We start from the raw sequence: 17,119 nt of genomic DNA, 5'->3' as shown, positions 1-17,119 counted from the left end.
AAACCCAAGTGGATTAAAGATATAAATATTAAAACAGAAACACTAAACTTGCTGGAGATAAATTAGGTAGAACTCTTGAGACATTGGCATCAATTTTATGAACAAATCCTGAGCAGCATGGGAACTAGCACAAAGAATCGCCAACTGGGATATCATATTTTAAAAAAGCTTCTGCACTGCCAGAGAAATCACAAACAGAGCTAAGAGACAACCCACAATGTGGGAAAAAGTTTTACCAGCTGTTCCTCAGACAAAGGTCTACTGTCTAGAATATATAAAGAACTCAAAAAAATCAGACCCCTCCAAATAGAAAGACATGATTCAAAAATGGGCATCTGAAATAAACAGACATTTCTCAGACAAAGAAGTAGAAGCAGCAAATAAACATATGAAAAAATGTTCACCATCACTGGTCATTCAAAAGATGCAGATGAAAAAACACTGAGATTCCACCTCACCCCACAAAGAATGGCTGCTATCAAGAAATCAACCAATAACAAATGCTAGGAGGGTTATGGGGAGATAGGAACTCTTCTTCATTGTTGGTGGGTGTGCAGACTGGTGCAACCACCATGGAAATCAATATGGAGATACCTCAAGCAACTAGGATTAGAAGTCCCATGTGATCCAGCTATTCCCCTGCTGGGTATCTTCCCAAAAGAATTAAAAGATTCATACCACAGTGATATATGCTTATCCATGTTTATAGCAGCATAGCTTGTAATAGCTAAAATTTGTAAACAGCTCAATGGTCCATCAATTGGAAACTGGATAAAGAAAATGCATGTGTTTTTTTTTTAATATATAAAATGGAGTACTACTCAGCCATAAAGAACAAAAACTAAAAATATTTATAGCTGTGTATATGCATTGAGGACATCCACTTAAGTGAAATTAATAACACAGGTGTAAATACCGAATAGTTTCTCTGGTGTGAAAAATTAAAAGTGTAAATAAGGATCAAAATGTATAATTGATATTCTGTAGTTGGAAGGAAAGGTCTAAAATAGTAGGGGAAGTGGGAGGGGTAGGAGAAAGGGAAAAATGGAAAAGAAAAAATATGTGAAAAGGAAAAACATGGAAACAAAGTCTTTGTAAACAGGGAAGGGTGAAGGGGCCATAGGGAGGGCTGGGGAATGGGAAAAATAAGAATCCAATAAGTCATGCAAAGGTACAAGATCCCCAGGATGAATGTAACCATACTGTACACCTAAAGTGTACCAATAAACTTAATAAAGATTTAAAAAAAGATTCCAGTGGGGAACAGGAAAGAGTCACTCTGAGGGAAGTCCTCACAAACAGAACACAGATGAGTACACTGGGCTGGAGGGTGAAGAAGTGGGCTGTCAACACAGGTACCCTGGACATAGAAACAGGCTATTTTCTAGGCCTTATTGGCCAATGTTTTAATTTTAATGAGATCTATAGTCCATACTTTTAGTAGCACCATTTCAGATAGCAGGTAAGAAAAAAACGTATTTAGTTCAATTCCTGCCTCAGCCATACAAATGACTCATCTAATATGTTTGCAGTGAGAGAGAAGAAAATAGACAGTGAAACAACAAACAAAAAGTATAAATTCACCCTCTTTTGTTGGAAAAAGTAGTAGTTTGACATGTCAGTTTAAAGACAAATGCCAGAGTCATATTTAAATGTTTTACATATTTAAATGAATTATAAAATGATCTATTGTCCATAAAAATGTGGAACTGAAAATTATTTTTAAAACTCTATAGGAATAAGTTGCTACATTTTATCATTTTAATCACCCTGGGGTAATGAACCAATTTTTGTGGACATGTCATGACAGCTTAAGGAGCCCTTTTTCCCTCATCAGTGAACTGAAGGTCCAGGTAAAGCTGGTTCACGGCACAATCTGTGCAGAGAATTGTCTACACTTTCTATCCCCACCTCTGCCCCTCTGATTGACAACGCCCTATTTGTGTCAGCTGCAGATAACTCCATTTCAAGGCCCCTAACCTGGGTCCCTCGGGTGGCCTTGGGAGAAGCTCTGCTTCTGTGTTCACGAAAGTTACATAATTAGGATATTTTAGTAGCAATCTGTCAGTGTACAGCCTCTTCCTAAAGCACTCCCTTCTTTCTGTTTCTCCCTAAGTGGAGGGACAGGCCAGGGGCCAACAGCACTGTGTGTGACAAGCTGCATCTTCTATGAAGGACAGCTCCCAAAGCTGTGCCCTGGATGGCTTCACCGAAACCCGCATCTTACTGTGGCTTCTGCATTCCAGCCAAGTGGAGATGAGTCTGAATAGCAATTACCCCAGTGCTTTACATAGGTGACTGAATCTCAGCGTTGGCTAGGATCCAAATCACAAATTATATTCAGCTTCAGATGTGCTCTTCATAGCCCAAGTTACCATGAGCCTTTCTGAGGAGAACTTCTACAGCAGTTCATTTGTACTTCTGATCTAACGTTCAATGCTGCACATTTCCTAAAGATACCACCCCAGCATACCTAATCTTCATCCTTGGAGTCACCACTGAGGGACAGAGGTTAAGAGCAAATAAACCTTCTATTTTTGTGGTACCGGGGATCAAACTCGAGTCCTTGCTATCAGGAGACAGGCAGCAGAACTACTGAGCTAAATCCCTGCCCACAAATATGCTTTCATAGGTTTGGTTTTGACAACACTTTGCTGGCCTGTTCCCAGTATAGCCAGCCGAAACCCTGAGCTGAGCCCTGGAATAGAGCACTTGCTTAACACAGTCCAGATTCCTGACCCAAGAGAGCCCAGGACTGTGCCAATGGTCATCTGTGGCTTAGTGGGAGAAGAAGATTACATCCTGTTTCACACTCAGTGCAGTGCAATGCAGGTAACTTCTCCTTTGCCCACCTGCACTGTTTTTCCCTCCAGCATCAGAAAACCCTCTCGGTTTCCTTCCTACCTCCTCAGCCACTTCCCCTCAGCCTACTTGAGTGAAGCTTCCTCCTCTTTCGTGACCTTTTAATGTTGGCTCAGTATCTAGTCTTCCTCTGTACAGCTACTCATTCCTTCAACAGTTACATTCAATGATATATTTTAAAATATAGTCTACGTACCGCAGTGAACTCTTGGCTTTTCTGTCAGCCGTTTCTGTTTACCTGCAGTTGAAGTCACCAATCTTCTCAACACCACCTGCTGGGCATCTTCAGCTCAACCAAAACTCGAATCTTTCTGCCAGTTCTGCGCTAAGCACAGACTTTGGAATCTCTTGGTCCTCCCTTTTCCAAGGTGCTTCCACTGAAGTCTCTAAGCCACTCTTGACTCGTCCGTCCGCCAAGTCCAGGGCCTCTGAAGCTCTTAGCAGCTCTGCACGCGATCCAGACACCGCGTCCTTCTGCTCAGCCTCACTGTGACTGTCCTCCCACGGCACTCAGTCCCTTCGTCTGGTCCCCAGTTCTGCCCTGCTCTCCCCACAGTCTGTCTTCAGAAGAACGGTCCTTTCAGAAAGGAAGTTGGACGGTGCCACCCCCCATGCACAGCCGTTCACCACCTCCAGTTTCTCATGGCAGCACATGGGGCTCCCAGTCTGCGTAAGTGCTGGATCAGTGTCACTGTGGTCTCCGGGGTCACCTGGCCTCTGCCTGGCGGTGCTGTCTCCCATGTGATCCATGTCGGGAACTCGTGTCGTGGGCCACCGTGTGGATGGCTGTTTCAGCCTGGGTGTCTGCTCCACCAGAGACACCGCAGCAAACACTCACAGGCCCTGTGGTCCGTGCTCAGTCGCTTCATCAACATCCCTGCCCGAGCATTTTAATTATCATCAGCTCCTTGGCCCACCAGCACCTCCCATTCTCCCTGCAGCTGCTGTACTGCACAGCAGTCACTCCTCATGAATAAGGACGATCTCTCTTCTCTCACCACAGCTCAGCTCTTGAAAGGTGTGGGGTTAAGTATTTTCCTTCAGCACCACATTCTTAAGCCCTGGAATCTTTCAGTCACACACTGAGCCTTAATAAATACTCATGGAGTAATCATTAGCTGACTAAATTGAACATCAAGTATACTCCCTCAGCGTACAAATGAAAAAGGCATGCTAGGCCAAAAGGAAAACGATTTATACAAATGTTAATACAAAGATAAAACAAAATGCTATAGTAAACAGACCATAAGTCGCTCTCTGTGAGCCAAATGTGAGATTGACAGTTAAACTGAGGGACTGGACTTGATACCTTCTCTGAAGGACCATGAGGAGTCTGAACCCTCTCCCAAACAGATAATGGAGAGAAAGCAGCCCATTAGATGGCGTCGTGCTTTTCCTAGAACTCCTTGTGTCAGCATTCCCAGCCCTCACAGACCCAATCAGCACAGCGCCTCGTGGCAGATCCGAATGCTAAACTCTCTGAACACGGCCCTTCCTGTTTGTGTCACTCTGCTCTACTTGCGTGAACTTGCTCACTTCCCAGTCGGCTCCAGTTTGAATCTTGTGGACGTGATGCCCATAGGATGAGTAAGATGCATCAGTTATGCTGAGTAGATGACTCCTCAAGGTGTCAGGACACACTCACACTTCTGGTGTACACTGCTGGAATTGTGAGCTGGAGAAGAGAGTTTCATTCCTTAGACTCTGCAGATATGAGAGATGTTCCTAAGGAGTAGTTAGGTGGGAAGACTCACAGTGTAGAGTAATTCCGAAATCTAAAGACACGATGGAAGGGGAAAACACTCAAAAGGAACCGCGCAGGTAAAGTTGGGAGGTCAGAGAAAGACTGAGCCGGAATGATGTTCTGGAAATGAATGGATTCCCAGAAGGAAAACTGATGGTCCTGGGAAGAAATCACAACAGTGCCCAAGTGAGGCGAATATTGAACATGATGCTGGGTCTGGCACTTAAGGAGCCATTGGGAATTATTGTGGAGCAAGTGCTTCGTGAATCTGAAATCAATTATTACATTTCATGCGCACGGTTTTGAATTAAAGAGAGAGCGGAGGGACCCCAACTAAACACAGGAGTAGAAGCACTGTACCCCACAGAAGACGCCTCAGTGGCATTTGAAGGAGGGCCATGCTGGGCTCCCCGGCGCTCACCCTGAAGGTAGGGGCCGGTCCACACCCCACCTCTTCTGGCTGCGGTCCTAGGAGGCAGGAGGCCGCTGGGTAGGAGGTGGGAGCTGCGACCTGAGGCTCAGAGGGCCCTGGCTCTCTGGGGCCGGGTCGGTTCCTCCTGGCCGAGACAGTCTCACCTCCTAGTTGCTGCTGCTGCTGCGGTGGCGGCGGCTCCCAGAGCTGGGGCTGAGGCCGTGAGCAGAAGAGGAGGCGTTGGGGCGGAGAACCTTCCAGCACCTTCCACCACCAAGTGCTCCGCCCGCTTGCCCCTCGCTGGAATCACCCGAGGACTTGTTAACACAAGAGACTGCGGAGTCCGAAAAGCAGGGAGGGCATTTTCCCCCAAGTCTAGGTGATACTGACACGGCTAATTTGGGAATCACACACTGAGAGGCAAGGAACAGTCATGATTCCAGGGGCACAGTGGAAGGTGGGTCAGAGGCCTCAGAGGGGAGACGGAGAGGCGTGAAGGAGAAACAGAGAAGATACAGACAGGAGGAGGGAGACAGGCAAGAGGAAAGCGAGGCACAGATTTCGTGGGAAGCTTGACATAGAACGGAGAAGAAAGGTCACAAAGCCAAGTGTTCGTGCTCTTGCTTTAGTGTCAAAAGCGATCGGAATGGGCGGTGAGGAAGCTGTCTGACAGCTGTGGCCCTCAGGAGGAAGTCAGAGGCCCTGGGTGGAGCACAGCGGTGTCGTCCTCCACCATCCCTTCCCCGCAGATGACATCCGAAGGCCATCTGGGGGAGCTGCGTTCTCCCGAGACTCCAGCCACAGGGTAACTCCGGCCCAGCCCCCTGGCCCAGGTGACTGCAGTTGTTTCCGGGGCGGTGCTCACCGGTCCATCTCCTGCTGAAAACAGGCGGCCGCACAGATAGACGTACATCACTCCACCTGCCCGCTCCTGCAATGCTTGGGTTTCCTCCCTTAGCACTTGTGTCAGTACTTCAACTCCGTATCACAGCCTGCAGGGCTCCACTGCCCTCGGATCTTTGCTTAACTGTAAGTATTTTCCCCCGGCCTCATCTGTCTTCTTGTTTTTCTTTTCTACACAGAATGCTCTCTGCATTTTCAAACACTTGACAACTTTTCTTCCCTCGAGTCTAAATACCCCAACTCCACAATGTCTACTAAATTATATCCGTTTCCTGGCTTTACACCAGAATGCAAACCAGTTTGCTTCCTCTACTGAGGGCATTTTCAAATAGAAGCATTACACTGATTATTTATATAAAGTCCGTCACCCTAATCTAATTCACTGAATGGGCTGTGATGCATTTCCATAAACGAGTTAATTAACAGAACACTTTGGCCACACCTGTAACCCCAGTCCTGAGGAGGTTGCAGCAGGAGGACTGTTACAAGTTCATGGCCAGCCGAGGCTACAAAGCTGAGTTCAAGGTCAACCTCTCAGGTATACAAAAATGAGAGAGAGAGAGAGAGAGAGAGAGAGAGAGAGGGATTGCTTATTATACAAGGAATTATTTCACCAGCCCCAATGGATACAATAGTCTTACAAAGCAAAAACATGGTGAACAAGGAGGGGAGGTGACAGGAGTGTGGGGAGAAAGGCACAGGAGGGTGCGAGGTCCTCCCCTGGGGTTTCCCTAGAAGCCGGAACAATGGTTTTTGAGATGAGTATTGGTGAAGAGGGTGATGATGAGTGTGAAGTCACATTGGTCCTGTGGAACCAGACAGGAAGTCACAGGATGGATGAAAGGCTTACTAAAAGTGGGAGGAGTTTGCATGAAAAACATCTTTAAGGCACCAATCCTAAGTGTTGTGTAACTTTCTTTATAATGTCACAAGACAATAGCAGCTTAGACTATTGATTTTCTCGATTTAAGACTGGGTCTTGCAAGGAAGTTAAAGAAAAGTAAAGCACAGGGAAAATGAGAAGAGCAGCAAATGAGAGAAAGTAATAGGGTGCCTTTTTGGTGGAACTAGGGAGAAAGGAGGAATTCAATTGTGAAAACTAGCCAGAAATGTTGTGGGGCTGTGAGGAGCAGACAGGCAGACAGAGCCTGCAGGAAACTTGGAAGAAAAAGACAGGAGAAGCTCTGGGTTTTAGAGAACGGAATGTGGGAAATACACCCCACTGTGAGCAGGGCACTGAAGCCACTCTAGGGTTCTAGCTGGACCAGCATGCGAACTGCACGTGTGGAGCTCTGCTCAGTAGCAAGCTTTCCAGCAATAGCCTGAGGTTTAGGTACAGCATTGAACTGCTAAGTCCATGTCAAAGGAAACACTCGGTCCTGGAAATCTCACAATTGGCGGCTCCCAAAGTGAAATATATGATGTGCGGGAAATCAGCTTTTGTCATTGTGTTTTAATTTTGCTACTTGCAGGGTTAAATCCTTTTCTTAACCTACACAATCACTGGAGCAACCAGCAGACGAAAAGGCAGAAATGCAGCCAAGAAGGAAGAAGGTGAAGACCAGCTCAGGAGCCAGTGGCCGGCCCTGTCCCGGTCCTGGAGGAGCAAAGCAGAGGTGGAATTCAGAGCAGTGACATAATATGGCAAGTTTCCTAGTAGCATTATTTTACTGACAAGTTGCAATGTATAAATTTTAGTTATGAGGCTCAGTGTGATATTTGATATATGGAAATGTTACAAGTTGCTTAAATCAAGCTAATTAATGAATATATCACTTACCCGGCTGTGTGTGTGTGTGTGTGTGTGTGTGTGTGTGTGTGTTGAGAGGTTTGAAATTTACTCAGAGATTTTGAAATCTGCACTATTGCTAACTATTGCTAACTATTGGTTAGATACTGTGCAGTGCATACCAACAACTTATTCCTCCAACCTAACTGAAACCCTTTGACTAATATTCCCATGTTAAGGTTGTGTTTTTACAGACAAAGAGCAGAAGCTAGGATAATGTAATTTTGTTGTAAAATGTGTGTTTGGGCGGCCCCGCGTCATGGTCGTGTGGAGCTTTCCTGAAGAGCTCGACCACCAGCACATCTGTCCTCTTGCTGCCTTTAGCTCAGTGGACCAGAATGCAATAAATCATTCAAGACCAAAGTATGCTGTGTTAATCTGCAGCAGTGCAGGGTGTCACCGTAGAGTACAAGTTTACTAAAACAGTATAGGCCTCTTCTGGGGTGAAGGAAAATGATGCCTTCAAGTCATTGTCCGAGGAATATTTGCTCTTGTAGCCATGGAACGTAGGGGACTGCACTTTCTTTAGCGGTGGCCGTGCCCTCTGGAGTTCAGTTTTACCTTGCCTCCTTGGTGCCCGGGGTGAAGGGCTGCCGTGATGATGGGCCAGCTAATGTTCCTCTTTTATTACATACTCAGAAAAAAATAACTTGCAGAAGAACTTCTTCAAAATCAGATCGTTTTCTTTCAAGCAGCAGAATAAATAATCAAAGTCAGTGACCCTTGTTTTAAAAGTATGTGGTAATGATAAATTTTGATATTGTTAATGAGACCTCATGTTACAATCTAATAGTTTTAGGCTGAGATTTATTTCCCTTCCAGAGCTGGATTAGATACAGTCAATATATGTTAGACGTTTTGATGATGTTGGTTATTAAAAACATAAAGTTGGTAATAAATTAGCTATATAGTAATAAGATATTTTATCTTGATAGGTCCATGCTGTAAGAAATGTTCCGTAGTATGTAAGAGGTCAATGAAGTTTGCACTATACTCAATTTAATATTAACTAGATATAAATTTTAAATTGAATTTACTGTACTTTTACTTTTCAAATTTTCATAGTAGCCTTAAAAATGACTTCCTCAGCACATAAAAACACTTACAATCCTTCCCAAAGGTGAGTATGCAGAAGGTAGTTACTCTGAATTAGCTAGCAATCATACCGTGAAAGGCTCAGCAGCACTTTAGTGTTTTTTGAACACATGTGCGGTTTCTATTTTCTGGTTTTGGTACCTGGATCGAATTCAGGACCTTACGCTCATGAGGCAGGTGGCGGCACCACTGAGCCAAGTCCCTGGCCTAGGGTTTCATTTTTAAATATCCGATCAGCAAGTTTAAAACTATAACATTGAAGAAAGAAGAAGAAAAGGAGCACCTAACTCTAAATCCAGCAGCTGTTCTCAGCTACTCCTCCAGGCAGCTTTCTGGAGAGCATAGATGCTTGCCGAGCGGCTCTGGCTACACCGCTTCTGTAGGGGCGATTTACAAGACCTTTCCTTTTTAAACTCTCACGATGCTAGCAGTATAAAAATTGCTTTGGGAGGTTTCAGTGTCAGTAAACTGTTGGCCCACAGTCCTATCAGTAGGACAGCAGTGTGGCGTTAGAGCTCCTGCTTCCCCTTCCAAAACTGACCTCCGCCTTCTGCTGTCCCAGTCCATGCTGACCTCACCCGTCCTTCTCTCTTTCCTTCATACACCACAGTCCTAGCAGGGCTTCATGTGAAATACATGGTATCACAGAAGATATGCGACGTGTACGTTTCTGTGTGTCAATGTGTACAATGATAGGCAGTATATAGATGCAACAAAATAATATATGTGCAAAAAATTACAATTGTGTGTCAAAAGTTCTTACATAAGCTCAGAAATGTAAAGCAGATTAGCCTAATTTCACTTATTTGATATTAAAAGAAGACTTGAGCCAGTTCCTATGACAATAATTTGAGTAATCTTTTAAACATTTTCTAGGATGTATGTACAGAAAATATTACTATAAATGCACTTGTCTCCTCAAATGTAGTTGTACATTATTAAACACCACATGATACATATCTTTGAAAATATTTTATTTATTTAAATTATAAGCCATCCCCCATGTGTACCTGCATGGAGGTACATCTTTCATAACTCCAAAGACCCTCCAAAATGCTAGGACTAAAAGTGGGGAACCTAAGTCTACAGGAACACTTCTGTTCTGAGTTACTCTGGTACCACAATGCAGTAGTAATGAAAGATACCAAGCCTTTGGAAGAAGATAGCTTCTTCATGGAAAAGCTGCAGTAGAATGTCACATTCTGCTTCATATGGGAAATGCATTTTTCCAAAGACCCATGTGTATCTTCATATCAGAAAACATTGCAACCAACCAAGGAAACAGACATATGTAGGGGTAGAGCAGCTTAGTTCATTACAGCTAAGTCTTGGAAGCAGCCCGTGTCCATCAGCAGAGCAAAAGACAAAGAAAAGCTGCTCTCTGCACACTTGGGATGACAACTCTGCCGCAAGGATCCGCAGACCCCAGGCACTGAGGGAAAACGGATGCACCCGGAGGCCATGATGTCCGGGGAAGGAAATGAGACTCACGAGCTTCAGTATTGCCTGGCTTCCTCTATACTAAAGAGCAAACTAAAAGATAGATAATGGGAAGGAGGGAGCTAGATCTTTCTCACATGAGAAGGGGGTCAAGAGATGGAGGGCAGAGAGGGACAAGGGACGAAAAGGAAATCAGCTGTGTTATGTGCCTGTACCAGCACCACAAGCCGCATGAACAGGGTGCACTGCAAACAGACTAATAAAAACTGGGCCCAAAAGATCTCTACTTAGGGCTCTCTTAAGAACTTTTAGTCTGCTCTAGGAAAAGCAGTACTACGTCCCTGTATTTGGGAACATTTTCTATTGCAAGATATTTTGAATTAGTCAGTCATAGGATAATGAAGTAATTGCAGATATTTGAAAAATCCATCTCATAGTAACAAGAAGCTGACTGGAAAACCAGGGAAAGTAAAGGGACCATCTCCATAAGCAAAAAAACTCCTCTTCAAGAGAGCCAGTGACATATACTCAGCTTATTGCCTAGAATACTGCATAATTTAGAACTATGCAGATGTCCCTCGTGTTTACCAAACCCACCAGGAAACCTTTTCCTTTAGGATCTAACCCGTACTTTGCTCTGAATCTGCCTCACTCCTCACTGTTATGATTCCACAGTTGTTACAAGTTACGGAACTTGGATTTCCCATGGTCGATGGTGTCTCCACTTCTTATTCCTTCTGCTTCATCTCCAGCTGCTTGGAATGCTTTTCAGTCAGCTCGCAGCTTCTCCTTACCTATCTCCGTCTCTTTTGATTAAAGCCAAGGGGGCTGTGATGTTAGTGAAAGCTTTCTCAACCTCCTTCATGCGGTCCTCATCGTGTCCCGCGGAGGACTGAGCTCCCACTGCTCACAATGACAACCCCTCATCACGTTGCTTCGCCGGAAAGTCTGTTCCACTGCACCGTAAACTTCCCAGGAGCATCCTCCTGTGAACAGCTCTTCCTTTGGCAGAATGTGGAACAAGACAGTTATTACAGTTATCATCATCACCTTCAGGAGCACCACTGAATGCACGCTGCTGGCCCTCCACAAGTGGACACCGTGCTGCAGATTTACGAGCAATTTTACCTTCTTTGGAAAGTTTTGAAATAACTACTGTATCCATCCTTAGTTGACAGAGAGGTGGAAAGAAGCCTAAAGTAATTCTACCTGTAGTTTAAACTCTAATACTAGAACCTGTACGGATGCAGTGTGTAAGACCAATTCAGTCCTGACTGTGCTGTAGGCACATACTCATAGTTTTTAAATGACACTGGTGCACACATTTTCTGCAATCTTCTCAGCCAGACCCACTTTGATCTTTGCTGAGAGAAACCAAAGCAAACATTTCTGCTGTATTTTCAACACTTCGCCTCGAAGTGGGCACAAGCTGGAGAAGCCCCCAGGAGGACAGGGCTGCCGAGGTGGCCAGATGCCTGCGACACAGGGGTCGCTGTATAGAAGGGATGTGCTTGAATGCACTTGTAAGACCCTAGGCTCCCAAGGCTTACAGCAGAACACTACTTAGATCTGTCTGCAGAGGAAACGTATGCTTCTCATGAGTTGAGTTTCTTATTAAAATGTCCCATTTGGAAAGCAACACCACGGCACAAACGCCTCCTATGCCTTGCTCAGGCAAACATTTTGATTTTTCAGCAGTGTCAGAAGTAAGTCATGCATTCAGTAAATGGCAGTAACACAGTTTCTATGCAGTTCTTAATACAATCTTTCATTAACACGTATCATAACACCAGCAGCATGTTCACAGGGCCACAGGAATACACTTTGATGTATCCATCCCAAACGCCGCAGCTCTACTCTAAACGTTAATCTTCGTTCCATTTGCAAAACCACTAAAACCAAACAAACACGTTTTTGAAATACTGAGACGAGAACTAGACGGAAGGACAGGCTTTGGATTCCCACGCTGCTCACCGTACCTAGAAAGATATTTGGAAATCAAGGCAAAGCTAAAGGAGTGAAACACCTGCCAGGGCGCATATTTGGTGGCTTGTGAGAAGCCAGAATGCGTGCATCTGTCCTGGAGAGTCCTCCAGAGAGACAGAGAGGCTGAGTTAGTCTGAGCTCCGTGAACACCATCGCCCTCTCGGCGGAAAAGCCTGCTGCAGTATCCGTTTCCATATCTCTAGGTGTGCACTTTTCTCTTCAACCACCAAATATTTTAAGCATGCGCATATATATATGTGTATATATATATATTCATATATGATAGAAGGTGACTTTCAGGGTGCTAAAGATAAAGCTAATTAATTCCACATACGTATTCTGAATCTCCTGGCACATAGAGTATTTTCGGTTCATAGCACCTAAACTGTTGTGTCTCAGAGAAGCATTACTTGACGAGAAGTGGCGAGACAAATATCTACTTAAACACGGAAGTGGTCATTTGGGTAAGGTGACATTTGGAAACTTTTATAAAGTTATTTTTTTAATTTATATTTTAATAAGTGATATAAAATTATATAGATTACCACTATGAGTACGATATATACATATGTCCTTAGAGTTTGACCAATTAATAAAGTTTACACTAAAAAATATTACAGTGAAGCACGTTGACCTTAATACCTCTCAAAATTTGCATGTGTAAAATAGTGAGGACTCTAGGTAATGATGAAAAATACACTTAAAACTTAAAAATGCCTCACTTAATATTTCTATTTATTTATCATTTGCTTGAAAACTGAATTGCATGCATAATCTTAAAAGCTGATTTTATAATTTGGGTGGATGGATTTAATAATATTTTTAATTTTTTTCAGAAGATGTGAATTGTATGCAATAAAGATTAATTAGGTTATAAGGGCACATTGAACTACTGTCTGTCTTCAAAGAGGAGGTATCTTGTGGGAGGTAGTCAAATTCACGAACGATCTGTGATGCAGTGTAAAAATGCTGTTATAGATAGGTAAATATCTACATTTAATGAAATGAGTCTTAAATTTCTTGAAACTCATAAATGTATGTAAAAAAAAGCTGTGGCAGAAAAATCGGCAAATGATTTATGCAAAGTAATTTTTTATTCTTGTGTAATATGTTTGTAATTTATGCACATCAATCATACACCGAGTGCACTTTTAATGAGAGTATATGTGTTTTACCTATGGGAGTCCCCCCAAATACTTTTTGTCACACATAATATTTCTACAGCTAATTGCCAAATTTAAATTTAAGCTGGGTCTCATTAATGCATCTTTCTGATAATCCTCCAGGAAAAACCCACATAAACGTTTTACTTAAGTTTCTATTTTGTAAAAAGTTTAAATTAAAAAATGATTTACAGTCTTCTGCCTCTTGTTTATTTGCCAGACAGACTCTTAGTTCTTTGTATTATCAGAGTTGTTTGCATTGGAAACACACAGTCTCTTCCAAATGGGGAGTTGAAAGACAGGAGAACTAGGCAGTTTGCTGGTAACCACAAAATGCCTCAAGTTATTTTCAAATGCTTTGTGTATAGAAATACTTTCAATGTGACTTGCAAACAATTTTTCTCTCTCCTGTGTCCACCTGCAACATGCAGAGAAAAACAGATCCAGTAAATATGATACCTTCACCCTCTGTGCTCTTATACACCGTCATTGAATCTATATGCTGAATATAAACACAGTCAGGAAGTACTTTCTCTTGCTCATACTTTACCAATCCTAATTAAACATATGTTGTAGTTTGGTTTCTTATGTTCTAGTCTAACATCCGTTAATATTTCACTTTTGCAATAAAGTGTTTCAGGATATGAGAGTAAAAAAGGTCATGAAGGTTGCAAAGACAGGAGGAACTCCAAATGTGCAGCCATCACCAAATACATAAAAGGCAGTCATATTTTCTTCCTAGACATTCTTTAAGAAAAGAGCCATTTGAAGTTTATAACAGTGTAATAAATGAAAATTTTAAATAATAACTTTTAGGAGTTAATCTTTATGGCTCTGGTGTCACAGAAATAGTATGAAAGCTGCCTCTTTGAAGTGGAAAATCACATTTCCACAAATATAAATCATACTTGAAAGTGTTAAATTCACTTCAAAACCTAGATCTTTTTGACTGTTTTCCTATTGTAACTAAAGTTTAAATTTACTAATAGCAAATAGGAAAAGATGAATTTTCAAATCTCATTCTCACGAATTAGAGAATATAGAACACATAGATATAATTTACATGTCTTACATAGTAAACAAATACTAATAGGTATTTTAAAGAGAGATAGAGCAAAGAGAATAGAAAATAAAATGTCATTAAAATCCCAATAAAATTGAGCATTTCAGCCAGGCATGGTGGTACATGCCTGTAACTCCAGCACTCTGGGTGGCTGAGGCAGCAGAGTGTTGAGTTCAAGGCCAGCTTAGGCAACTCAGGAACTCAAGGAGACCCCATTTCAAAATTTCAGAAGTATTGGAGGCAGCATTGCAGATGTAGCTCCATGTGAAGTCCCTGGGATCAATCCCCAATGCCACAAGAATAACCAAAAGATAGTGGGCATTTCAGAGATTTACCATGTTGATTGGAGGTTTTAAACTGACCTTACAGGAATGTTGTGGGAGCAGACAGTGTTGGATGACACTCTGAGAAGAACAGTATCATTTCACACCATAAGTGAGTTAATCTAATGGTTATTTAGAGGCTCCTTTTTCAAATGTCACTTAATTTTATTTGTATGGTTTCCTCTCTGCCAACCTATCTCCTCCAGTTTCTTTGGTGATGCAGAAATCAACATCTGCTTCTCAATATAGCTCAACCCCACATGGACAGAACCTTCCCTACACACATTAGCAGCACTGGGAAATGCAAGGCCCCTCCAGGACTGACACAAGAGCAGCACAGCTTTTAGCCATGGGAGATAATAGTAATAAAATCCACTCTGTTTGTAGCTAAGATGAAAATGTGCAGAGGACTACAGAGAGGCCCTTGAAGAATTCGTCTCCCAATACTGAAACACAAATGAAAGCCAGCAGGATAGGGAAGCCTGTAGACAAGTTCCCATGGAGGGGACCCTGACTGAGGGAGAGCTACGAAAGTTCATAGGGTTTACCAGGCAGTCACAGAGGACCAGCCCGGGGGACAGGCATTTCCCCTTGACTTGAGTTGTGCCTCATGTTTCAGCAGCCCCCAGTACCCAGGCCATGGACAGGTACAAGCCTAAGTCTGTGAGGAACTGGACCACAAAGCAGGAAGGGAGCCAGGGCACAGATGCATCACTCCTACAGCTTCTCTGTGAAACCTGGGTCACCACCCGAGCTTCTCCTCCTTTACCCAGTTCAGAGAACTGAAACCTGCTATGGACTGTGCATGCACAGTATTGAGGCTGCTCACTCCTTAGAGAATATAATGCTGAGGATCTGAGGTGGGGCTGAGGCTGTGATGCCAGTGCTGGGTAGAGGCTGCAAACCCAGATGAATGAGCAGAGCAGGGTGACTGCACAGAGATCATAACAAATCAGTTGCTTTCAGACTCATATCAAATCCTATCAGTGAGTAACAGTGACCATTAAGCTGCTCCTGGTGATAGGTTTAGACTTACAGATGAGTTGATACACTTTAATTTCCCACTGCATTTGATGGCAGGCTTTAAGGATGAATGCAGCACTTATTTTAATCTCTGTTTGGCCTGCCCCTTGTCGTACTTGCCACTTTCATCTTCAACTCTTTCCCACACTATGCGCTTGTCTCAGTCACAGTTTTGAGGTGCCTACAATTTAACCCTAAAATGAGAACAAAACAAATATCTCTGGAGAGCTTCTCTGAAGTGGGGGGAGCCAATTTTGACATAATAGAAGGGTTTACAACTGCAAACAACAAGAGAGCTCCATTTCCAAGAAGATACCAAGAATCCTACTTAAATTACAGCTTCATTGCAACAGGTGATTCACATTATCCAAAAACTAAAGCATATAATAAATTAAATGTGCTTGATTCTTCTCAAAAACATCTCCCAGCCCCATTTGTGGAAAAATTGTCTTCCACACAACCAATCTCTGGTGCCAAAAATGTTGGGCACCCCTGTGTGAGTGGTGGGAACCTAATGCATGCTGAGTGCAGACTTAAAGTCTGGCTGAAAGGAAAGAATGACATAAAAACTGTGAAACATCAAAACTTTAAAAGAACTCTCCTCAGCTCCATGTATTTTTTATTCTTCTTTGAAAACAGTTCTGATATTCTATGTTCTGATGATCATAATCGATTTCACAGCTGAAGATGAAACCTTAAAATCATTCCTACATCTTGAAAAACACTTAAGAATAACTAAGTTCCTCATTTGTACTTTAAGGGAAATTTTAAGCAATAAACTAACAAAACACCAGACATTCTTCTCTTGGTGCTGGGTTTTTGTTGCACAGAGCACTTTAGTATGTTGAAAGAGTGGTTGAAAATATTCTACTTTGCAAATATTTTTATTATTTCTATTATACATGTGAAAAGCTTTTTCAGAATTATCTTGGAAAATAACCTGTAGATAATACCTAAATACAGAAAGAATAACACAAAAAGAGTAGTACAAAATACAGAAAGAACAATACAACAATACAAAACTGAGTGCAAAAAGGAAATGGAATATTTAGGAAACATTAATGCTTTACTAATGCATTTCAAGTCAATGGTTTACAGTTTCCAAAATTTTTGTGCCATCATTTCCAGACAAAAACTTTCTGCCACCTGTGTGTATATAATTTAGTGCTTTGAGAATTATTATTTAGACCAGTAAGACTTCACTATTCTTTGCCTTCGTTCTGAATCTGACTTCAGGTATGGATTCTCCTAGTTCCCAAAGGAAAAACACATGAAAGTTTGAAGCAGACTCAGAAAGTCAATTTCACTTTCCTTTA

Source organism: Fukomys damarensis, unplaced genomic scaffold (genome assembly GCF_012274545.1).
Source record: "Fukomys damarensis isolate Sample0158 unplaced genomic scaffold, DMR_v1.0_HiC HiC_scaffold_4, whole genome shotgun sequence".
NCBI lineage: Eukaryota > Metazoa > Chordata > Mammalia > Rodentia > Bathyergidae > Fukomys > Fukomys damarensis.
Note: the sequence above shows the minus strand (reverse complement) of the source record.